The sequence below is a fragment of the Mesitornis unicolor genome, unplaced genomic scaffold (genome assembly GCF_000695765.1).
Source record: "Mesitornis unicolor isolate BGI_N332 unplaced genomic scaffold, ASM69576v1 scaffold5687, whole genome shotgun sequence".
Classification (NCBI taxonomy): Eukaryota; Metazoa; Chordata; class Aves; order Mesitornithiformes; family Mesitornithidae; genus Mesitornis; species Mesitornis unicolor.
This window is the reverse complement of record NW_010198279.1, coordinates 1-249: the sequence shown is the minus strand read 5'-3', so window position 1 is coordinate 249 and position 249 is coordinate 1.

The window sequence follows — 249 nt, the reverse complement described above, 5'->3', positions numbered from 1 at the left end:
CCCCATCGCGTGGGGGGGCTGTGCAGCCGGGGTGGCCAGGCCGTGTCCTGGAGGCCAGGTCCTTCCTGCCCTATCACATAGCCATCCTGGGTCATGGACACGGGGCACTGGTGGCCTTGCTTGACCTGCATGCAGGTCCCTGGGAGCCTGGGGAGATGTTGCCCTTGCAAAGTGTCCCCCACCTTGGAACCGGGGTCCAAGGGGACCCTCCCAAAGGCTCCCTGGAGGCGTCTCCGGACCCACAGCCCC